Source organism: Lontra canadensis, unplaced genomic scaffold, assembly GCF_010015895.1.
Source record: "Lontra canadensis isolate GAN:19392208 unplaced genomic scaffold, GSC_riverotter_1.0 scaffold15, whole genome shotgun sequence".
Taxonomy (NCBI): domain Eukaryota; kingdom Metazoa; phylum Chordata; class Mammalia; order Carnivora; family Mustelidae; genus Lontra; species Lontra canadensis.
In genome coordinates, this window is record NW_022631009.1 from 534,600 (window position 1) to 558,921 (window position 24,322).

The 24,322-nt window shown below is 49.5% G+C and overlaps 1 protein-coding gene and 1 long non-coding RNA gene across 2 annotated transcripts in view; one reads left to right on the forward strand and one right to left on the reverse strand.

Annotated features, from left to right (window-relative positions):
- Window positions 1-12,347, reverse strand: part of ZHX2 (zinc fingers and homeoboxes 2) — a 153,548-nt gene extending 141,201 nt beyond the window's left edge. Inside the window, exon 1 of the mRNA XM_032858405.1 lies at window positions 12,120-12,347. The gene's annotated coding sequence lies outside the window, so the exon portion shown is untranslated. The remainder of the gene's footprint in view (window positions 1-12,119) is intronic.
- A 5,180-nt stretch (window positions 12,348-17,527) lies between these two features.
- On the forward strand, window positions 17,528-20,279 carry LOC116868277. The gene is made up of 3 exons (XR_004382789.1): window positions 17,528-17,560; window positions 19,331-19,399; window positions 19,758-20,279. It is a non-coding gene; the product is annotated as an uncharacterized LOC116868277 (long non-coding RNA).
- Window positions 20,280-24,322: the final 4,043 nt, after the last annotated feature.

A 24,322-nucleotide genomic window follows, 5' to 3' on the forward strand; every position in this document is an offset into this window, starting at 1 on the left:
ATCATTTTTGTAAGTGGCACGTATCTTTTCTATATCCAGAAATCTTGAGGTTGATTTCATGAATCCCCTCACAAGGTCAAGCCGTACACTCCTCCCGGCCCTCAACAAGCAGCAGGCTGATCTGGTTATAGCCAAGGCCACGGACAGGGCCCTTTCTCCCAGCTGGGGGAAAATCAGGGGACTGCCAATTCCTCAGAAAGGCCCCGAAGCACCCTTCCCTGGCTCACCTAGGCCCCACGCACGATCTATCGGGTCTTTTCTAACACCTGGAAGCACAGGAATCACACTCTGACTTGGGAGGTAGCAGAGCTGGACGCAGAGCATTGACAGCCCAGCCCTGGAAGCACAGGAATCACACTCTAGCTTGGGAGGTAGCAGAGCCGGACACAGAGCATTGACAGCCCAGCCAGGGATTGCCAGACGCCAAGGAGAGCCTGCGCTGGGCTCCACGGATGGGACCCACCACTCCCAGGACCGGCTCAGCAGGTCCGAAGAGAGCCTGGATGGCCCATTCCTTCACCCCGGCCACTTCCTGCTCACTGGGTGATGGCTGCTTCAGTGGAGTGGGGTGTGGCCCCTGGTCATGGATCCAAAGCAGAAGGATAGCTCGCATGACTCAGAGTTAGCCTCGCCGTACAGAAGGTCCGAGAGAGGTCAGTGATAACACACCAGTCTGAGTCAGCACTTCTGGGGCACTGCCTAGGTGCCAGGTGCTGGGCTAAGTACTTCAGAGGTGCTGCACCTTGGGACTCACACAACGACCCTGGTTGCAGGGGCTCCATTGTCGCGAGTCCCGCTAGGCCAGCTGTGTGGCGCAGCAAATGCATACAACTGCCCAGTCTGCGAGCTCCTCCAGGGCAGGGGCTGTGGCTTGGTCATCTTTGTATCCCACACCCTGCTCCCAACACTGAGCACAGTCCCCTACATGCAGGGAGCAGGCTAGTGGCAGGGCAAGGACAGGGGTGAGGCAGGTGGCCAACTAGCCACCCAAGGACACGAAACTGAAGAGGGCACTTCCTCTCCAGTGCGGGCCCCGCGCTTGCAAGAGCCAGGCCGCCCCTGCTTCACCCTGGTCCGGGCCCGGGGTAGTCTCCTGGTCAGACTGGCCTGTGATTCCGCACCTCTGCCCTCGAGCCACACGACTGACCCTCCCTATGCCGTGCTCAGTTTCTTCACCTGTAAAATGGGGCTTAGGGCAATGTCAAGGGTTGGCAGAGACTCAGAGAAACCAGAACCCTCCTGCCCCGCTGCGGAGAATGTGAGACGGTGCTGCCGCTGTGGAGAATGGTTTGGTAATTTTTCAAAAAGTTAAACATAGGGGTGCCTGGGGGGCTCAGTCGTTGAAGCATCTGCCTTTGGTTCAGGTCATGATCTCAGGGTCCTGGGATGGGTCCCATGTCAGGCTTCCACTCAGCAGGGGGTCTGCCTCTCTCTCTCTCTGCCCCTCCCCACTGCTCATTCTCTCTCTCTGTCTCTCTCAAATAAATAAATAAAATCTTAAAAAAAAAAAAAACAAACATAAAGGGACCACCTAACCTAACAATTCCACTCCTAGGTTCTTCCTGCTGGTAGTAAAAACACACCCCCATACAGATCGCACACAAGTGTTCCCAGCAGCATTGTTCCAAAGCCCTAAATATAGAAACCCAATTATTGGCAGGTGGATGGACAAACAAAAAAGGGGCTGACATGTATCCCCCCACTCAATTCACACGTTGAAGCTCTATTCCCAGTACCCCCGATTGTGACTGTATTTGGAGACAGGTCCTTTAAAGAGGGAATTAAGATAAAATGAAGCCAGGAGTGTGGGCCCGAATCCAGTCTGACTGGTGTCCTTAGAAGGGGAAATGTGGACATACAGAGGGACCCCAGGGATGCACCGACGAAAGGCCACATGAGGCCATGGGAGAAGACGGCCATCTGTGAGCCAAGGAGAGAGGTTGCAGAAGAAATAGAATGTGCTGACACCTTGATCTTGAGCGTCCAGCCGCCAGAACCATGGGAAAATAAATGTCTGTTGTTGAAGCCACTGGGTCTGCTGTATTTTTTATGGCGGCCCTCGCAGACACGGGCACACATTGGAATACTATGGAGCCGTGAAAACAATGAGGTCCTGATGCGTCCTGTAACAGGGACGAGCCTCAAGACCCCTATCCTAAGTGAAAGAAGTTAAACATGAAAGACCGGGCATTTATACAGTTTTTCCTGTATGGAATGCTCAGCAAGGGCATGGTCTGTAGAGACAGAGAGCGGATTCAGTTGCTAAGGCTTGGGGACGGGCGGCTGCAGAGGGGGCTGGGCAGTGAGGGCTAATGGGCACAGGATCTCCTTCTGAGATGATGGAGATGCTCTAAGATGAGATTGTTGTGATGGTTGTACAGCTGTAAACACACTAGTCATCACCTAGTTGTACACTTTATAAATGGGTGAGTTTTAAGGGATGTACGTTATACCTTAAGTTCTTTTAAAATACGGGCTAATGCTAACACCTGTGTACACAGCTGCACAGGGCCTGGCACACAGCACCCCATATATTGTAACTGGTAGCTTTTTCTAAAGATTTTATTCACTTATTTGAGAGAGAGAGAGAGAGAGAGGGAGTGAGAAAGAGCGTGCACAAGATGGGGGAGAGACACAGGGAGAGAGAAAATCAGGCTCCCCGAAAGCAGGAAGCCCTGAGGCAGGGCTCGATCCCGGGACCCCAGGATCATGACCTGAGCCGAAGGCAGACACTTAACCAACTGAGCCACCCAGGCATGCCTATAATTGGCACTTTTTTTTTTTTTTTAACACATAATGTAGTATTTGCCCCAGGGGTACAGGTCTCTGAATCATCAGGCTTACACACTTCATGGCACTCACCATAGCACATACCCTCCCCAATGTCCATAACCCCACCGCCCTATCCCTACCCCCTTGCCCCCAGCAACCCTCAGTTTGTTTCGTGAGATAACTGGTACTTCTTAATATGCTCAAATAAGTATCTAACGCTCAGTTGAAAGTTGCCTCGAGTGCCCCAGTTCCTTTAATTTTAGGGGGACTTTTAGGGTGATTTGGTGTCCCTAAGTGACCTGTCCCTGCCCACAGAGGACCCCCCCCACCCATCAGCACGTTATGGCTGCAGCATGGCTGATGGGGCTGAAACTGTTTCAGGCTTGGACTCCTCGTCCTGTGCTGGAGTCCCAGCTCCGCCCTCACACCCCCTGCTCGGCTGGGTCGCTGGACTAACGACTTAGGTTGTGGGGTGACAGCATGAGGAGACTACACACGGTGGCATTCAATAAACGGGGGGTTGGGGGAAACTATGTGTGAGGAAGCCCCGTGTCAAGCCCCAAATGCACGCTCATCCTTGTGTCACCCTCAGCACGGGCTGGCGGCTTGGCCACAAGTTCTAATCGGGGACAGCGGAGCCCCAGGTGCACAGAGGGCAGGAGAGGCTGCACGTGGCCGTGCCGGAGGAGCCCGAGGTGCGGGCAAAGGCTGCCTCGCTCCTAGAAACCTTGGACAAAGGGCTTCTCGATATGCTCTTCCTTACCTGTTAAACGGAGATAAGAGAGTTCTTCTATCTCTTAGGACGTTCAGGAGCTGACACACAAAGGGTGCTCAGCATTGCGCCTACCACGTCAGTACAAGGACAACTGTGGTTGCTAAGTGCCCCATGACCGAGACCTTCCTGCGGGCCGGAACGCCCTTTTCCTCCTCCAGCAGCTGCTGAGCACTTGCTGGCCAGACAGAAACCACAGAGTAGTTAGGAAAGGCGCAAGGGTACAAGAGCTGTAAGCTCGACCATAGAGACGAGGATGAGTGATCTACTGCCAGGTGACCAGGTCATCTTAGGTGAATGGGTTAACCGCTCTGGGCCTCAGTTTCCCTCAGATGGACTTGGTGCGCCCTGAAGTTTCTTCCAGCTGGAACATTCCCCAATCCTCCCAGTGCACCATGTAGCTATGAGACTTGTCCCCCGCTCCCCAGTATCCTCCTCCAGAGATCCCAGAGGACATTAGACTTTGTACTGGAAGACCCATAAATCCCATTTCCAAAAGTGCTGAAGTCAGGGCACGTTCAATGTCACAGTGCTGAATACAGCCCTCCATCTTCGCAACGTCTACCATTAACCCTCGGAATGAGCCCAACGGTTTCCACTCTGTGGCCCCGTGGGCCCGAGCGCCCTTGCTCTTGGAAACAATGTGAAGTCTCCCAGCTCCTCCTGAACGGCCTGGCTCTGGCAGAAGTTCATGGCAGGCTCGTCACTAATTCTGTAACACAAAGTTCCCCAGAAGAAAGTAGCAGGCCTTTCTACAGGATAATGAACACTCAGCACTCTCTTAGGGAGGGGAGGGGAGGGAAGGGGAGGGTCTCTGGTTCTCTCTGCTCCTGCCGGGAGCCACCAGGAGAGTCCCTTCCCCTAAATTTCTTGGCCAGGGGGCAATCTCTTTTTCCAGCTTCTAGCGGTCAGTCCAGATCTCTCCATTTCCCACTGCCCCCCACGAAAGGCACAGACACACCCCATCCCTACCAGCACCAGCACACTGGCCTCTCTCTGCCCCTTCTGGGCCAGCCCCCACCCCCAAACAACTTGGCTGTGACATCTCGCTCTCACCAGACTGTGTGCAAATATCTTAAAGGAGCTGTTTCCAAAAAGGCAAGGGTGCAGTACAAATGAAAAGAATTTCTAAATGTCCTCCTCTGGGGGCCAGGGAGATTCCGTGGGGGCTCTGGGTACACCCAGGGGCTGGGGGAGCCTGAGATGGCTTTGTCGTTAGCGCAGTTCAGCTCAGTCTTGTATTTTAAGAACAGCGGGAAAGTAATACCGGCTGAAAGGAGGTTTCTGTGTGCTATTTAACTAAATGGCTCTGCAGCTGGAGAGAGCCATAGGCAGACGTGTTATGATTCAAGGGCTCCCAATTACAATGATCCTCTTTTATTGTATAAAAACAGCAAAACAGCCATTTCCACCCTCCCAACGCCTGCTCTCTCCATCTCCTTCCCCCACTGGCTGGCGAGGGTGTTCAGCATCTCCAAAGTAGCGCCCAGAGTCTCCTCGGTCCCCAAGTGCAGCTTGCAGCCCCCTGGGATTCCTTCTCCCTAACACGCAGGGAGGGGGTAGAGAGGGTGCAGTGCCCCCTGAAGAATGTTCTGTCACAGACCCTGATGGAGATTTTAGAGTGGTCTTTCTTGGATCAGGGCTGGGGGCGGGGGGGAGTTGGGGGACTAAGGATAACGAGCGCGGTTTTGGAAATCTCTTCTGTTGTGACTAAACTTACACATACACACACACTCCTACTCATGCATGCACACCCACACCCCTACGCCCCTTCAGCAGAAAAGCAATCAGACTGCCCAGAAGTGCGTTCTGAAACCATCCCTTCTCCCCATACTTTCTCCCAGCCTCCAGAAGCCAGCGGAGAGCATCCACCGGCTTTGGGATCAGACCGATTGGAGTTGGAATCCCGGCTTGGCCACCTTCTCTCTGTGACCTTCGGCAAGAACCTGACCTTTCTGAGCTCTAGTTTCCTGTCTTTGCAATGGGGCAACACTCCTGCTCTCGAAGCGCTCCTCATGGTCACAACTGAATGAACGCCACAGTGAGAGGAAAGTGTTCAGCACAGTGCCTGGTACATAGGAGGCGTTCCAGCTGGGGGCGTGTTGCTGTTCTCCAGGCGGCAACACCATGTGTTTGCAGTGCGGCTGGGTGTATAGGGAACTTTGTCATCGTTCCATCTCACCAGTCGGAGCAGACAAGGCAGGGAGGTGAGGGCCAAGACAGCTGGGGGCGGGCACGAAAGTCAGCCCCGCTGAGGAGTGTTCTGGAGCCAACACTGATTCCAACCCTCGTGTTTGCACAGCCCATGCGTGTGTGCAGGCATTCTCCCCCTCAGGTTAGACTCCTGGGCCTTCCTCGGTTTTCCGCGGACGTTCTGGAGTCTAGAAGCTGCAGTGGCAGCCTCCCCACCAGGCCAACGAGAACTTGTAGCCCAAGAACTCTTACTCACGTCTGGCCTCCTCCCTTCTCAATGGCAGGCTCCTACTCTCTCCCACAGAGTCTGTCCTGGGCCCCCAACAGGGAGGATTCCCTCCCAAAGAAGGAGCAAACTCAATTTGGCTTCTCTCTGAGGCCCTGGGGATGCATGAATCCACTCCCCATGCTGAACTTGACAGCAAATGGTTCCCAGGATTTTGCTGGTTTCCCCCTGCAGGGCAAACCCAGCATGGCTTTAAATCCAGAAGTAAACCCAACACACGCTTCTCACTTTTCTATCCCAAACCAAGCCTGTGTGCCCCCAAAACATACCACAGATCTCTTACACCAAAGCGACTGCCTGGGTCACACTCCTTAACATCGCTCCCCCATGGACCAGTAGTACAAGCCTTCATTCACTGCGGACTCGCAGTGGTAACTACTATCGCAGTGAAACATTGTGTAGTAAGATTTAATCTTAAGTGTTTCTTATACCAGAGGGTTGCACTGGGGGCAGAAGAAGGAAGAAAGTGCGTGAACTGTGCCTTTTAAACAAGTGAATTGTTCACCAGGGGGTTAAAGCGAGGTGTCAGCCAGAAAACTGGTTCTGGCTCTGGCCTTTTTTAATTCCATTTTAAAGTTTGGGTGGAAACTGATGTACTGTTGTCAGGACCATTTCTCTCCTTGGGAGTCAACATGTGTGTGTGTGTGTGTGTGTGTGTGTACAGTGCAGTGTACAGTGCAGTGTACACACACACACACACACACACACACTCTCACACTCACACCATTGCCAACTAACCCCTCTTAAATGCATGACTCTAAGCTTAGGAACAGGAAACAGATTGTGGGTGGATGTTCTTAAAATCACAACCTGTTTGATGGAGGGTGGGGGGACTTACAGAAGGGTGGGGGAGGGGAAGCAGGAAGGATTTTTTTTTTCCAGTTAAAAACGAAACTACCTTGTCAATACTAAAAGCAATGTCTACTTTACTGTCTACCACAGGGGACGTGAGTAGCCGAGCATCCTCTCAGAACCGCGCTGTCTGGATTTGACCATGACACAGCACATTACAGACCCTGAGCACTGCCCCAGGGTCTCCCTGCGATATTCCAGGAAGGCTGTCCATTTCCGTGGGGGAGGAGGGAGGACCATTCGATGAGATGGGGACAGTGGGGTTCTTGGAATCAATGATAAACATCCCCTGTGTTAATCACTTGGCACTCCAGGGAGTCACATGCCTGAAGGATGAGGCAGTGGCCGTGATGATGCTGGGTGTGATGACGGTGACAACAGCAGACATATCCTGAACACGGTGTTAGGTGCTATGCTAAGCCCTCTCGTAAGTTTCTTCTCAAGCTGCACAACAACCCATAAGGCGGCTACTGGAACAATCTCCATGTTCGGCATGTGGAAGCTGAGGTTCAGCGAGGTAAGTAACAGCCCAAAGTCATAAAGCTAACCACATGAGCAGAGAATCAGGGACGTGAGTCTTGCTGGAGGAATCCAGAGTAGGGAACCTGACGGAAGGCCCTCTGATGCCCTTTGGTCACATCCCCCTGATTTAACGCAAAGGTGAAGCAGGGCGCCTGGTGGCTCAGTCAGTGAGGGGTCTGACTCTTGATTTTGGCTCAGGTCATGATCTCAAGGGCATGAGATCAAGCCCTGCTTTGGGCTCCATGCTCACTGGGGAGTCTGCTCAGGATTCTGACCCTCTCCACTCCCTCTTCCTGCTTATGCGCACATGCACACGCCCGCGCGCGCTCTCTCTCTCCCTCTCTCTTGCTCTCTTTAAAATAAATAAATAAATAAATAAATAAATAAATAAATCCTAAAAAAATAAAGCAAGGGTGAAGGGTCATGACCAAAGTTATTCTGATGCAGGTAGGACCCAGGTGTCTGAGGGTCAGGAGGAAGGCCAAGTGTAGTGTTTGGGGAGTAACCGTACCTACCTCCACGGTTTTCAGCTCCACTAACTGAGATATGATAAGGCAGAGCTAGTTACCTCCTGGTAAAAGCTGACTAACATCGGGTTAACTTTGGATTCCTATTGACAGGACCTAAAAGACATCTCCCCATCATTCCTTCCTTTCTTACTGCACTGTCTTCTTTCTGCCCTAAGGCAAAACTGGTCCCTTGGTCCAAAACTTTCCAGAACTCATTTTATTTTAAATAAGAACCAAGCTGATTTGTCTGCACAAGGCACATCGCTGTCAGTCTTACCTTCCTAAACACATGACATCCCTCAGAAACCTGCCGTAGCTCCCCGGTACCTATGCATTAAAAGCCAACCTCCTCCACATCCACCCCCAAGCCTGGGCATCATCTCTTTGCACAACCTTCCCTGCATCCCCCTCTCCACCCCCTCAGAACAGGCACAGCGACGTGGTTTTACCTTCACCGGGAAAACCTTTCTTCCTCTCCTCTTAGGCCACACACACTGTATCTGCCAACTCAACAACCATTTGCACTATCCACCCCAATTTGTTCATGGCAGCAATGTGCCTACCCCAAAACACACAACTGTCCCTCCCTGGGTGGCCAGGCAGCACAGTTCCGGCCAACGAGCTAAGGACAAAAGTCCCTGAGAGGCATCTCTTCCCACATTAACAGTAAAGCCACACTAGGTAAATGCTCTAAGCCTCACTCATCCTGCTTTCTCTTTCCTGGAAGGTGGATGTGAAGCCTGGAGCCACAGCAACCACCTTTCCACCTCAAGAACATAGACCTGGGGCCAAAGGCCTGTACCTAAGAATGGCAAAGCAGAAAGACAGAGCCTGGGTCTGGGTCCCAGTGGGTCCCCAGTGGCACATCATCCCACCCACCCTTCTCGTTGACTGACACAAGTATGCCCCCTCTGGTTAAGTGGCCAGTGGTCAGGATTTCTGCTGCTAACAGCTGAATGCAGTCATACCCGACGCACCTCCAGACACTGTCCCTCCTCATCCCATGGGTCAGTTCAGACACTACCCCCTTTAGGAAATCCTCCACGATTCCCTCAGAGCACAGTAATTACGCCCTTCATTGTGCTTTTCTCAATTACAGCACTTAGTTAATCCTGCTTGATTTGGCCAGCCGGCTACTCAGATTCCTAGGGGGTAGGGGGCGTCTGGATCCTGCCAGCCTCTCCTAGGGCCTGGGGCAGTGTTGCACATTGAGGTTAGGGGGCTCTACGTCCCCAGCATCTCTATGATGTCTAGAGCAGCGCGCTGGAGCCTGAAGCGAGCGTGTTCGAGGGTCTAGCACTTCACTTACTAACTGTTGGGCCTTGGGCAAGTTGGACAATCTCTCCATGCCTCTGCTTCCTCATCTATAAAAGGGACAGAACAGCAGTACTTACCCCACAGGCTTGTCATGAAGACAAAGTAACCAGAAGCACTTATAAGAGTTCTTGGCTTATAAAAATGGTTAATGACCGCACTCTTCCCGGGATGATTATTATAGCTACTGAATGAACAAATAGATCAACACACAGTTGCTAAATAAATGAATAAAGGAATGAAGCCCAGGAAAATTCTGGAGTTCAGACTCCAGGGTGGGGGTCACCGTTCCTCCTTTTTCACCTACACCTGTCCCTTTACTTTTCCATACTAATGAGGACTCGTCCTATCCCAGAGCTGCCATAAGGGGAGTGTTGAAGGCAAAGAACCAAGGCCCGGCTTCGCATACTGGCTTCCCTTTTTGCTCTGCAGCTTTGGGCAAATTTCTTCACCTCTCTGAGCCTCAGTTTCCTCAGCTGCAAACTGGAGATAATAACAGTCCTTATCTCACAAGGTTTTGGTGAGAATTAAATGAGAAAGCACCCGGAATAGAAAGCATTGTGCCTGGCCCGCTAAAACAGTAAATGTTAGCAACCGTGATCGAACGCTGTCATTATTCTCTTTGTCAAGTGCGTGGCGTCCCACTCAATCACGTGGCCCTGATGGAGATGAGACACCTGGGGTGGGGGTCACCTCTCCGCAGGTCAAGATACCCTGCATTTCATCAGAATACCCTTGAGTACCAACAAACACTTGTCATTCTATCTTTTCCTTTCCATGGGGCTTGGTTAATACATCAGATTTCCCCTAAATCCCTGGCCTCTGATTTTCCCCCTAAGAGCTGTTAACTTCAGGTGCGTCCCCACTGACATCAAACCTAGCCAGAAGGGGCACGTGCGCACAGGAACAATCACAGCCTGGCTTTTCAGCACCCACAAAATTCCCACAGATCCCAGGTCCGGTTACTGTCAGCGATGCATTTCAGTCTTAGTTGTAGATTCCCTCGGAACCCTGCCTTAAAAGAAGATGTGTATACAGCTTTATATAATTTTCCCTTTAAACTTGAATCAAACCTTTATGTTAGTTCCATTCAAGCACTTGAGGGCTCCATTAATCTATTTCTACTTTTAAACATGCCATTTTACAAGATATTTATTCCACTTGGTTGTCATCCAAATGCTTTTTGACATTACTGCCCTGGGACTGAACTGCTTCAACTCAGGGCCCTCATAAATAGAAAATCACCTTTTGACTGAAGTCTTGAAGTGCTCTCAGAAGCTCACCCCCTTCACTACAACAGGCATTAATTTCTGCTCTACATAAAGGAGTGTGAGTGAGTGAGTGTGTGTGTGTGTGTGTGTGTGTGTGGTGTTTTAAGAGGGTAAGTGTGGGAGGTCTGAGTTATCCAAGGGATGAAGGGGAGGGATTCCTGCCCCTCGAAAACCTGCCCAAGGGGGCCTGCCTCAGACCCGGAGAGCTGCTGACTTGGACAGACGGCGATCGATCGTCAGGGACCAGGTAGGGGAAGAACTCGAGGGCCTGACAAGACTCAGTGGACCACCCCCCGGGCCGGCGGGATAATGCGTCTTTCAAAGGAGATGGGTCCAGGGAAAGTCATTATTTCCCCCCCCCCCCTCCCGCCCCAACTCCGGACAAACAAAAGGCCGTCCCCGAACAGCGGAACGCAGAGACCCCACTGGCTTGGAAGCCGATCAATCAGGTGGAAGCCCGAGCAAATCACAACTTGGCTTCCCCAAGTTTTCTCCCCAGCCTCACGAGCCACCCTCCTCCTCCGCCTCCGAGTTCCGCACAGCTACGGGGCCAAGGGGACCGTCCTGGGATGCTCACTGGTTCCCAACTTTCCGCTCCTCTCCGTCTCCGCAGCCTCCCGCACAGCGGCCGGGGAAAGGGCAAGTTGGCAGAGGCGAGGATACCAAGTCCTGCGGAAGCCACAAAGACGCCGCAACACCAACAAAGATGAACCTCTCTCTCGTGGGGCGGACGCCAGCGCCAGCTGCCGCTCCGGGGGCGAGCGTGGGCTCGGCTGGCAGAGGCGGCCGCGGGCGTGGGCCGGCCGGCGGCGGACAGCGGGGCCACCACCCCCAGCCCCCCCGGCCGCCCCCCCCGCCGGCCCCCTGCGCGGGCGCCCCGCCACCTGAGCCGGGCGTGGGGGCCGGCGCCGCGCTCCGGCCCTGCCCCCGGCAGGTAGCTCCGGCGGCCGCCCGCAGCCACCGGCGGCGACGAGAGGAGAGGCAGCCTCAACCCACGGCGTCATGCTTCCTGCCACCACAGTACGGCGAATCGTCACCGGGAGAGGGGAGAAGAGGGGAGCGCGGGGGAGGGAGGGCAGCTCGCACACGCAGCCCCCTGCCTGCCAAACCCGCCGGGCCGGGCCACGTCCCGCCGGAGTCCCCGCGGGACCTGCCCCGTTTGCACAAAGCGCCGCGGCCGGGCCACGGAGGGAGGGAGACAGCCACGAAATAAATAAATAAAAACAGAGTCGGGTCTACGTAACGCCCTGTCGAAAGCGGACGCCATATTTTTTTGTGGCTTATGTCGACATAGGGAAACGTAGACATGTTTTTCCTCCTCCTCCTCCTCCTCGGTCTGGCTCCCATTTATCCAAACTTGTAATCAAAACTCTTAAAAAAAAAATCGCCCCCCCCCGGATCCTCTTATTTCCTCCCACCCGCAAAAAGGGCCCGCACCGCCCCCCCTTCCGCACCCCCCCTTCCAATCACAAACCCGGCCAAGTCCCATTAACAACACATTTTCGGGAGCCGCGGCGGCGGCGGCGGCGGTGGGAAAGTTGGGCTGGAGTGGCCGGCGCCCGGCGTGCGGGGCTCGGGGCTGGCGGCGCCGGGCGGGGGGTGCCGGGCGCCGAGGCGAAGTTTCTTACCTGCGCCGGGGCTGGGGACGCGGGGACCCGGGCTGGGAGCGCGGAGACGCGGCACGGGCGTTCCAAAATGGAACTCTGCTGGCTCCCCCCACCCACTCCCCACTCCCCACCGGGCGCCGGGCTCGGGCTCCGTGGGAAAGAGGGGCACGGCCAGCCTGCCAGACAGACGGACAGGAAAAGCCCCCGTACGGGGAACAGTGGCCAAAATTTTAAAAAGAAAAAAAAAAAAAAAAAGAAGGGGGAAAAAAAAAAGGGGAAAAAAATGTCTCGATCAGTGGGGAATCTACGCCAAAACCCACATGATCTGTAACGTCAGCATGCGTATTTGCATACGATACCACCACCCGAGCTGCCACCCGGGCTCGGGTTCCGCAGAAAGTTACAAAGTGAAATTCAGCCCCCTCCGGAGACGCCGGCGAAATGTCATTTTCAGGCGGGAGCTGGGTGGGGGGAGGCTGGCCCTAAAGGCGCTGGTTACTAGCCGAGGTTGGGGGGGGCAGTAAATTAACTTAAAAGTCTGAGCCCAGTAACGGACTCGGAGGAATTTCTGCGAGGGGAGGAGGGGGAGGCGCGAGCGAGATCATTGAATATTAAGCACGACCCGGCCCGGCGGCCGCGGCCAAACCCTCCCGGTGCAATACCCATTTTCTTTATGAAAAGTTCAAGGTGTCACTGATGAGCTCAACAAACTGTTGATCCTGACCACGTGGAGTGGCAGACGGAGGGACTGCGGGGCGCGGCTGCTGGCCCTGAGCCGGCAGCACCCCCAGACCCCGCGTCCCTCTCTCGGCTCTAGAGGCCGCGCGCGCGGGTGGGGCCGCCACGCGCCCAGGGCGCTGTCTGCCCTTTCTCCGCGTCTTTGGGCTCAGGGAAATAATAACTTAAAAAAAAATTTTTTTTTAAGCGAGTTACGTTTTGCTCCTGGAATAGGAATAAGAGGGCTTGGGGGTAGGGAGGGTGAGAAAGAGCCCCCACTTATATAACGACTTGAAATTAGATGGCTTTTGCTGGGGAGATTCGGAGATTTGCGCTTGCGCCAGGTCGGAGGTTGGTTAAAGATCCTCAAACTTTTCCCCTTAAGAGCCAATAAACAAACAGACGCCCCGGGAGCTGACTTAAACTCTAGTCGGGCCGGCGTTCGCTGGGATTCTCAGACTCGGAGAAATGCACACCCCTGCGGCGCTCGCAGGGAAGTCCCTCGCAAGCAGGGCGGGTCACTTTCGGAACTGGGACTCCGGCGTTCCCGGCGGGAAGGGATCCCGAACCGCCGCCCCCTGGCTCCCCTCGAGCGTTTTAGAGTAAAAACCGGCCGGGATCTCGCCGCCCTTCGCCGGCGGCCTCGGTGCGGTGAGCTTGCGTTCTGGGCGCGGCGTTCCTGCAGCTCCGCTACGCTAAGGAGCCCTGAGGAATTCGGGATCCAGGGGACGCTTCGGAATCCCACGGGCAACCTGTCTGCGCCTCGCATTCCTGCCCGGACGGACCCATTTCCCCTCCAAGGGCATCTCGACGCTTCAGCCTTTCCCGGTGTGAGTTGGGCGCAAGCGCGCTCGAGCGGAGCCGGGGCCAAGGGACGCTGTCTGGGGTCTACTTCTGACAGTCTGAGCGCAGCGAGAAAACAAAGGGAGCCTGGGGCTGGGAGGCTGTGCGGAGTCCCCGCCCGCCCGGAGGATTAGCAGGCTCGGAGCGTCGGGGCTTCCCAGCCAGTCTCTGCTCCGGGGAATGAGAACGAACTCTAGCGGCGGTTTGCGACTCAGCTCTGGGCGCCAGGGCAGCAACAGGTGGCCGTGCGCGGCGCAGTGGCCAGAGGCGAGGACGGGGACTGGGCTGGGGACGGCTGGCCTTGGGGGCGGACCGCGTGGCCAAAGCACTGGGTGACCTTTTGACATTTTAGTTTGTTAGGCTGGGGAGAAGAAACTGGGCGAAAGGTTTTTCTAGGTTCTCCCCTAGGGGCTCCAATTTCTCTAACGTAGCCCCACTGGGGCTCCAGAATTTTTGACAATAAAAATAGCTCATATGCAAAATTTTCTTACTGGTCTGCACCTGTTTGTTCGGTTATTGCTCATGTAGGGGCTGTCTATTCGTTTTCTTAACGGCGTATAAAACAAGGTCCTGGCCTGGGAGGGGTCTCTTGGGTGATGTTTACAGACCCGAGAGCCGAATGTCGCAGCTCTCAACGGATTCATTAAATAACGGCTTCCTTGATGACCAAGACCCAGGTCGCGTCGCATCTTTCTCAATCTCATTTGATAACTTCTAAGATCCTAATGTATTTGCCATCAACATGAGAATCTAGGCATATTGTTTTATTTTTCTTCCCTCGAGGGTGTGCCCGAAGCCTACAAGAAAAAAGGAAAAAAAAAAAAGGATCCCCCACCAACTTTAATAATTTTATACTGCTTACTCTCTCCACTCTTCTAAGTCTTGTTCGCTCTTAGCCTTCACTCTTCAAGGTCATTCCACTCTCTCCTCCCCCCCCCTTAAAAGTGACTATAGATAGTTCTGTTCGGTTTCATGGAAATTATGGAAAACTTTAGGAAACTATTCCCGTTTTGGGTCTTCACCTCCTTTTGATGGTCCATCACTTAGGATGGTTTTCTATAAGCCAAGGTTCCTGTGCCTCCACCTTGTTACCCTCTGCCTCTGGCTGGGTGAGAGATTAATGGGGTGGGAAGGGTCAGGGTTGAGCCAAGCAGGCTAGCCCTCGGGTGGGGGGTCGTCTGAGTTCCTGTGTCTTCAGGGCACTTAGGTGTCAAGGAAACCATGAGGTTTCTGGTGGGCTGCAGTGTCTGCAAATTGCTCAACCTTTAGCATGGACTGGGCTTGTGCTACATAAACAGCAGTGAACAAAACAAGGGTGCCTTTGCATTGAGTGCCATGATTTCAGTTTGCTTTATGCGCTGGTGGAGTAGACGGACCATTATGCGATTCAGGAGCTTTGGAATCAGTAATTATAAGGGTGCTGTTTATTGGGTACTTTGTATGCATATGACAGTTGCTACTTAATCTTTACAACAACCGTACCAGGCGGCGATTCCCAAAATGTTTTATTTCAGGTCCCTTTAAATTCTCATAATTATTGAGGACCCCAAAAAGCTTTTGCCTGTGTGAGTTATATACATACTGACATTTACCATATTAGAAATTAAACTGAAAAAAATTAAAACAGAAGTTTACAGACACACTCTCTGTTAGCCGTCAGAACAATGACACCATTTTAGGTCATTTAGCCTCAGGAAAACTGCTGTATACTTGTGAGAGCATGAGAGAGAAAAAGGGAAGTAATCTGCCCTATTCTGAAAATGACATTGACTTTGAGGGCCCCCAAAAGGGTCTTGGGGACCTCCAGGGTCCTTGGATCACATTTTGAGAGCTGCTGTTAAGGGAAGTTATATTATTATGCCCATTTTACAGATGAGGAAGTTGAGGCTTAGAGAAATGTCCAAGCTTACCTGAGGCAAATGGAGAGAACAAAGATTTAAATTGGGTTAACTACAGGTCTGACCTAGAGTTTGTAATGATTGCACGATTCCACCTTTTAGTAACAACCTGAGCTCTCCTTCCGTGCATGCTCTCCAAGCCTAGAACAGCCTCTAGTGCTTCCCAAGACCACTTTTGTTAACAGCAATTACATTTTGAGGCTGTGCTAGATGCAAGCCCTTTGTATGTATCATCTCGTCAAATCCTTACCTACCCTGTGAAGTAATCTTTGTCATCTTATAAATGACAAAACTGCTGTTCAGAGAGGTTAAGAAACTTCAACTCACCCAGGCAGTAAGTCGTAGAACCTGGATTCAAATTGTTGTCTAGTGGCTTTGAAACCAAGGAAGGACAAGAATCTATCATGGTGTTTTATAGATGCCTAGCAGGGAGAAAGCAGCTTCTGTTCCTAATTGGGTGAAAACCAGGCCTGGCTAGGAAGTCTTGCAAATTTAGCAATTGCAGGAGGAGAAGAAATTAAAAAACAAACAAACAAACAAACAAAAACCCAGCATTATCCCTGCGGAACCCCTAATCGAAAGACAACAAAATCCACACTGGTTTATAAACCCAAAAGAAAAGTGGCAGAGCAGAAAGATTTGGAACTAAGATGTGAATTGCAGGACCGCCCCTTCCAGCTGTCTGATCCCTAGATAAATATTTTTTAAATGAATGAGAAAAGAAAGCACAACATACAGAGAAGCAAGCAAGAGAAAGGAAGTGATTATCAGCTGTCCAAGGAGGTACAGCTTTTAATTTTGGTGTATATCCTTCCATATGTTACATTTCTTTAATATTTCCATTATGAGACTGATAGGAGAAATGAAAACTATTAAATATCAATTTTCCAACGGTAGCATAGAACAGCCACTATTGGCAAAACTTAGAAAAAACCAAGCAGAGTGTGACCTTTGGGAACATTCAGATTGCTTTGCCAAATACCTGTAAGTGGGAAGAAAACCAGGAGCTTGCTAGACAGATGCTGTTTACCTTCATGCCTGCAGCCCCTCCCCCCATGGCTTGATACAAAATGTCTTGTGCCTTGAGATGGAATCCCATGCCAGTGGTAGGATCAAAGGTCGGGGGGAAGGGGACTTGATGTTTTCAAGTCCATAGCAGGAGCTTGGCTTCGCAGAAATCTGAACCTGTTTGGAGTGTAGAGCAGAAAGTTTAGAGTGGGGAAAACTCAGAGCTTTTTACTTATTTGATTTTGTCGTCTGGTTTGATCCTTGCCTCATTCCTGTAGGGTAAGCCCATTTTATAGGGCAGACTACTGAGGCTTTTACAAGTTGCAGTTATTGTATACAGTGTGCAGTGGTTTTCAAGTTCTCAGACTACATCCAGGACTGTGATTTAACTCTGGGTTTTGTAACCGCAAGGCCAATGCTATTTCTGTGCCCTTCTTCAGCATTTGCTGTGGTACCCAAAGGGGACCAAAGCGTGGCCCTATCAGACTTTGTCCCCCTCTCTTACAATATCCTGGAAGAGAATTATCACCTGACAAGGTCTTTGTTACCATATGCTTTTTTATGTGCTTATCCATTTATATGTTGTCTCTCCGCTATAATGTAAGATTCCTGTAAGCACGCACTTTGTTTCCTTCATTACTGTTTTCATGTTCTTAAACCTGCCTGGTGTATTATGTGTAGGTGCACAGTGAGTGACTGATGAGTGGATGGATGGATGAATGAATGAATGAATGAATGAAGTGCACTCTTGTCAGGGCTCATCCAGTTATAGGGAGCCAATGCTATTTAAGATGCACACATTTACTGTTAACCTAGAATGATCTTCGCTGAGACCTTCATTTCCTGCGCTCCAGGCTTCTACTTCTCCCGTGCACGGGCTTTGGTCTGGTGAGGAAGAGCATCGCTGGTCAGTCCTCATTTGCATTCCCAGCACGAAAAGCGTTCACTCTGCATTGGTCCTTAGGGATCTGTTTCTCCAACCACCTCATTCTGCAGGTGGGAAAACTGAGGCTGGCAGTGCCCAGACCAGACCCCAAGTCTCCTAACTTCTGACTTATATGAATTCCCATACAGATTTGCTTATAAGCAACAAAGCCTCAGGCCTGCCACGGAGAAACAGAGCTGTGTCTTCAGTCGGTCTGCCAAGGAAAGATGTGCATAGCCAAGTATCGTGGGGGGAAAGGCTTATGAGTTGGGGAGAGGAAACACCTGTTGCAAAGATGTGGTAGGAGGCGGATGGCAAGATGCAGTCATATGGGCCCAAGACTTGGTCTTTGAAGTGGGGATAATAACGCCCACTGGCTTACCTTGTAAGGTTTTCGTGAGCCTCCCATGAGCCAACATGTGTGAATGCGCCTATTTACTCTTTACAATAAGCTTATGTTTACATCCTGATGTATACATTGGTTAGTTATTTGGCTATAGCATAGAGATCTGGGGTGTGAATTCCAGGCCCAGTGCTCATTTAACTTCTCTAAATGTTAGTACCCTTATCTATGAATACTAAATGAGGATAATGATTAGACCTATCTCCCAGGGAGGTGAAGATAATTCATGTAAAGTACTGAGCTTTAGTGCTTGACCCACGGTGAGTGTTCAGTAAATGTTACCTATTATTATCATTTCTCATGTGAAAATAATACATAATAATCATTGAAAATGAAAATGCACATAAATAAAACATTTGTTGGAAGAGTGCCTAAGCAAAAATATATTCCATAAATAGGTAGCACTCAATTTTACCACCCTGAAGAAAGCACAATGCACATTTTGCTATATAGGTATGCCTGCATTAAATTAAAAAAAAATGTCTACTCTGTTTCATACATGGTTCCTGGGATAAACAGCTTATTTTAGAACTAGATAATAAGTAACTATGTAATATATCAGGTAGTGATAAATTGCATGAATGTGGATAAAACTTAGTAAAAGGTTAGAAAGAAATGGTCTCTTTGTTGAGCTAATATTTGGGTGAGTAATGAAGGGAATCTGGTGGGAAGTACAAACATATTGTAAGTGGCCCTGTGAATGGTGAGCCCTCCATAGTGAAGGCAGCCCTTATACTATGACTATTTTTTCTTGTCATTGAGAATTTAAATATGTCACCTTTAATGGGATCACAATAATATTGTTCATTGCAAGATTGAACAACAACCAAAATAGCATTGCCCTAGAGTGAATGGGCTCAAATACGCCACAGTAACAAAACAAAACAAAACAAAACAAAACACCCCTGATCTCAGTAATTTAAAACCACTTTACTTCTTGCTTTTGCTACATGTCCATGAAGAGTTAGCAAGGAGAATTCTGACCATCGCAGTCACTTAGGGACTCAGGCTAACAAAATAGTCAACACATGCATCAGACTTTGTCAATTGTTGAGCAAGAGAAAAAAAGATCTTGTACAGACAATTAAATGTTCAGCCAGGAAGTAATGTATCACTTTTCCTTACTACTCATTGGTCAGAACTGGTCACAAAGTTACTCACATGGAGCCATGAAAGTGTTATGTGCCTGGAGATGGGGAGATTAGAAATATTTGCACTAAAACCATAGCACTAACGACTGCAAATAATAATGGCAATTCCCAGTTAGTGATCATTCACTATGTGCTAAATTCTTTCCATGGATCATCACAGCAACCCAATTTATCTCGTACAAATATAGAAGCTGAGACTTATAAAGCTTAATCAAGTAATTCGCTTAACATCATCCTAATATTAAGTGGCGGATTTGGGATTTAAGCTTAACTCTGTCTTGTTCCAGGCCATCGACACTCAAAACACATCCTCAACCACCATTGGATTGAACTGGTCTAGTACTATCGAATAGCAGGTACTTTCATTTTCTTTTCCCAACGGACAGCCCGTGTTGAATCATCCAAGATTACTTCCTTAGGATAAATTCCTAGATAAATATTTGCTGGGTTGAAATACACACATAATTTTAGAGTGACAACTCTCTGCAAAAAGGAAAAGTTTTAGGGGGTGTGGTACATCGTCTCCTAAGATGGCTGCCGTCAATCCTTTTCCTCCCTGTATGAAAATTATGTCACCATTAGGAAGTGGCGTTTATGTTCCCTCCCCTTGACTCTGAACTACTCCTGAGATTGCTTGGATGCAATGGACGTGATATACTGGGACATCTGAGCCAGGCCTTAAGAGACTGGCAGTTTCTGTTTCCTTCCTCTTAGAATCCTGCTGCCATTCTATGAGAACCCCAGACTTCATGGAGAGGCGTCATGGAAGAAAATCATGCTAGGGACAATAGCTCCTGTGATTTCTGGCTAACACCCGGTCAGACTATAGCCACATGAGTGTGCGCCATCTTGGATGCTGGTAGACTAACTGACCCTCCAGGTGACGACAGCTCTAGTTGACATCACATAGAGCAGAACCACCTGGTGTAACCCAGTCAGCCCACAGAATTGTGAAAAATGATAACAAAATGGTAGTTGTTAAGCACTACGAAGTTTGGGGGTGGTTTATTACACAGCAATAGATAACTAAAGTGGGAGGTATTTTCTATGTATCTTCATTTGCATATGTATCTGAATGTCCCAGATCCACTTCCAATGGATATCTGCAGGATGTAGCGTCCTGAGATCTTAGAGAAAGCCAAGACAAGGCCCTGGGGGCCTGGCTGTGATGCCAGGGCTGGTCACTCTGAGTTAAATGCTTTTCCTAAATAAACTGTTTCTCACAAAACATCTGGACTCAGCCAAAGGACCACTGGGGTCCACAGGTCTCAGATGTTGAACAGATGAATGCTCTTAGGTAATATTTACCAAGCATAGATACTTAGTGGGTGCTGGAGTTAAGTCTCTGTTTGGTGTTGCTAAGAACAGAGGTTTCCCTCTTCAGAGACATGCGCTGTGAAATCCACAGTGTACGAGGCACCCAGAAACTTCTTTCATTTTGTTTCATTTAATCATCACCATCTTCTGAGGAGGTGTAAAATCTCCTTCATTTGTAGGGAGAAACTGAGGCCCAGCAAGGTTTATGAATTATTCAAGGAACGTTGAGCTAATGAGTTAGAAGTGGGACTTACACCCAAGTTAGACCGATTGCGAATCCTGCCAGCCTCCCATTCCACCCATGTGTCCCAAATTGACTCGTTTATAACCCACCTTCACGACTTCTGCCCCAGCAGCATATGGACCATCTGCAGAATTCTTTAACATTTTTAAGTTATATTGATTCACATTTGAAAATGCAAATATACTTATATAATAATAATAATAATAATAGCTTTTATCATCATGGAAAAAATCCAATACTAATTGAAACAAATGAAAGGAACAAAAAAATAATCTACAGAAATTAATAGTGCTATTAATCTAGCCAGATACTGTTATTTGTGGAAGGTGGAACTCTAACAGTGTTAGAAAGGTGTTAAAGACAGATTACCTCCAAACTGAGAACTTTTCCTTGAGCTAATTGAAAGGATGGAAAGAGAATTGGAAAGGAGCAACTTTCTCTCTGAGTCAGAGCTATTTACTGTGTACATGCATCATTTAAAACCATCTCGTGTCACACACATGTTACCGGTGACAGCACGTGTCTCTTACTGCCGACATCTGTCTGCCTCTCACGGATCCATCAGTTATAATATTGTTCCTTCTGGAAGCATAGGGTTAGTTTGAGGAACCCAAAATGCTATAGATACCAACTAACTCATTTTCCTGGCTCCAATTTCTGCCCTCATTATCCCTGCTGTCACCAAAAACTCACATCTTGCTAGGTCATTTCCCTGCTTCGAATATTTGGTTGCTTCTCTGGAATGGCATGGGTCCTCCGGCACAAATGGGACCCAACCAACTTTTCCAGCCCAGTCTTCTGCCTCGTCTAGCCTTGTCCTCTGAAGACTCAGCATCACTGGGTTCCTTGTCACTCCCCAGATTTGTTGCGTTCTTTTCCATCTTTGTACATGCAGCACTCTCTACCTGGAATGCCTTCCCTCTTCCTATGCGTCAAGACTCAAGTTGATTGTCCCTACCTTTGGAAAAACCACTCTTCCCAAGAGCATGACACCAGCCTCTTCTGAAGTCCTACAGAATATTATCTTTTCCTTGAATTCGAATTATTCCTTTGTAATCAGGTACCTTCTTTGTACTTGCCATGCCCTCTTGACTGTAAGTCCCTCGTGGATGTGTATTTTGCTAGGCATTTCTGTCCTACTGTCTTGCCTAACGTAGGTTTGTGGTAGGTAGAACTCTGAGATGGCCCCAAGATCCCCAGCGCCTGGCTGTTCAAACACTAAGCTAGGTCCCACTGTAAAAGGATATTGCAAATGTAATTAAAGTCACAAATCAGTTGACCTTAAAAATCTGGAGATTAGGAAGATTATCTGGATAGGCTTGATAAAATCATATGAGCCATTTATTTATTTATTTATTTATTTATTTATTTATTTTAAAAAAGAGTTATTTATTTGTCAGAGAGAGAGTACAAGCAGAGGGAGCAGCACTCCGAAGAGACAGAGAGAGAAGCCGGCTTCTTGCTGAGCAGGGAGCCCAATGTGGGACTCAATCCCAGGACCCTGGGATCATGACCTGAACCGAAGGTAGCTACTACCCAGGCATCTCATATGAGCCCTTCAGAAGCAGACAGGTTTTTCTTGGTGGTTGAAGAAGGAGACGTCAGAGACATTCAAACAGGAGGGGGATTTTATACAAGGGAGGTTCTCTGTGGCTGAATGGAAGGTTCCGTGTGGCAAAGACCTGAGAGCCCCCTCTGGGAGCTGAGAGCAGTCCCTGGCTGGCTGATCGTGAGACAACAGAGACCTCTCAGTCCTACAACCACAAGGAAATGAATTCTGTCAGTAACCACAGCGGTTATTAGAAGAACAGCCTGAGATTCCAGACCAGAAGTACAGCTCTGGCCCCCACCTCGTTTGCACCCAGTGAGACGCTAAGCAGAAAAGCCAAGGGTACCACGTCCAGACTTCTGACGTACAAGTTGTGTGATTGTGAATTTGTGTTGCTTTATGCTGCTCAGTTTGTTAGTAGTTTCTTACACAGCAGTAGAAGACTGATAAAAGAGAGATGCAGAGTAAATGCTGAATGAATACATGAATGGGAACATGCACTTCGGGTGGTCACAAAGGCCTCTCCTCATGCCCCTCCACGAGGAGGGGTTTTCGGTAGAACCTTCTGCCTTCTGCTTCTGTCTCTCAGTTTCCGGACATGTATAGCCCAGCTTCACACTTCCTCTCAGGCGAGCTGCTCCAGAAGGCCCACATCTCTTTAGTTCTGGATTTAGCATGGGTAGGGGCACCCCTCACAACACTGCCTTCGTCTTTGTGAATACCTCAGCCTCCTGCTGGGTTCTGGATAGACAACTCACACAACCCACAGACTACCTTAGTCTCTTCCGGCTGCCATTACTAAACACCACAGACTGGGGGTTTTAGACAACATTCATTCATTTGTCCCCATTCTGGAGACGAGGGGTCTAAGACCAAAGTGCCAGCGATGTGGATTTCGTTCTGAGGCCTCTTTCCTCGGCTTGTGGGAAGCTGCCATCTCATGGTGTGCTCACGTGACCTCTTCTTTGTGCGTGTATGTTGGGGTGGGCCTAACGTCATCGGGTCTTTGTAAGAGGGAGGCAAAGGGTTGGAGTCAGAGGCGATGTGACAATGGAAGCTAAAGGTCAGGGTCTTTCAGCTACAGCTAAGGAATGTAGGCAGCCTGTAGAAGGAAGAAGCAAGAAAAAGGATTCTCCCTGGAGCCTCCACATGGGAACAGAGCCTGCCAACACCTTGATTTTAGCTCCACAACCCCCTTTCCAGACTCCTGACCTCCACACCCGTTACATAATACTTCTGTGTCGTTTTGAGCCACTAAGTTTGTAGTAATCTGTGACAGCAGCCGTAGGAGAAAAAGACTGTGGTATCAATGGCACTGTTGGGGGCAAGAAGCCTTGTAGATGGAACCCAAGGGTTCTGGACCTGTGTGGACCAATAACTCGGGGGTGATGGATGGTGGATCCCCAGAAGATGGCAGTGTGGACTGAAGACACCGAAGGTAAGAAGGTGTTTCTTCTCTACCCCCACCCCCACCGCCTCACCCCAAATTGATATCAGACTTCATGCATGCTTCCCAAAACATGGGCCATTTCCCCAGGAGCTGAATTACTCTAGATGATTTCTGCCACATTGGCTGAATGGAAGCTTTACAAATGAAATCGGATTATAGACATGAAAGACTCTTGAGTCTTGTGTGCATGAGTTGAGATTTCTGATTTATACCTGATGTGCACGTCACAGAATACATCCTTTCCAGAGCCCTGGGAGTATCTATGGAGTGAGACCTGTATGGGTCTGTGGTCCTTTAAGAATTAACCAGAGGTAAGAAAATCAGAATGTTCAGTGGTTTTTAAAAAATTATAATTTTTTTTTATTCTGAAACAGTTTAAGATTCCTAAGAAGTTGCAAACATAATACAGGAAGATCTTATGTCCTCCTTCCCCAGCTTCTCCCAATGATCCTGGTACATTTTTCAAAATGAAGAAGCTGGTGTTGGTACAATAATAGCACAGGCCTTATTACTATTATTTATTACTGGCTTTTACTAGTTTTTTCCTGCAGTCTTTAAAAAAATTTTTTTTTGTCCTATTAAATTTGAGGTGTAGTTTTTCACTTTGTAATTATTTCTTTAATTAAGATTTTTATTTTGAGCTAACTATAGATTCACAGGCCAAGGATCCCTTATGTTGCCCTTGTACATCCATACCCCCTTCTCTTCCTTGGCAAACA